Below are 725 nucleotides of genomic sequence, written 5' to 3'. Positions count from 1 at the left end.
TGTGCTCATACACCTGTTGGTGGATGCTGGAATCAGCATATAGATTCTGAATCACAGCTTCCCCCTCAATTAAAAAAGTACAGCCCACAGCCCACACTCCAACCTCAAAAGTGAACAAAGCCAGAGGACCCTCATAAGGAAGAACAGGAGATTATACAAGTGAAACAAAAGCACTCCCACCTTCCCTGAAAAACAGAATTAAAGAAGGGGAGGGAAAGGGGAGAGAGAGAAAAATCTACACAAATGAAGAAATACCAAAAGAAAGAATATGGTTCTCTCCCAGACCCATAGGAGGGCAGACACTGAGAAAACTGACTTCGGAATGCAAACAATGAAGAGCCCCCAGAATGACTGGTCTCAAAATACAAACCTAGATATCAAGACATTAATGGAGAGATTAAAAAGAATTGAGGAGAGACAAGAAGAAACTAGGAAGGAGCTGATATCTGAGATAACAGTAATAAAGAATACTGTGAATGAAATAAATAGCAAACTAATAAGCATGGAAAGCAGAATTACCCAAGCAGAAGAAAGAATTTCAGTGCTTGAGGACCAAAATATAGAACTAACCCAAACTCTTAAAAACACAGAAAACAAGCTCAAACATACAGAACAAAACCTTCAAGAGATGAGCGATTACTTCAAGAGACTGAACCTAAGAGTAATTGGCCTTCCTGAGGCAGAAAGAGAGACAGAGACCACACTGGAACAAACTTTCCATGACA

This window comes from Carlito syrichta, unplaced genomic scaffold, assembly GCF_000164805.1.
Source record: "Carlito syrichta isolate Samal-C Ts95f unplaced genomic scaffold, Tarsius_syrichta-2.0.1 Scaffold311869, whole genome shotgun sequence".
Lineage (NCBI taxonomy): Eukaryota > Metazoa > Chordata > Mammalia > Primates > Tarsiidae > Carlito > Carlito syrichta.
This window is presented reverse-complemented; position numbering follows the sequence as displayed.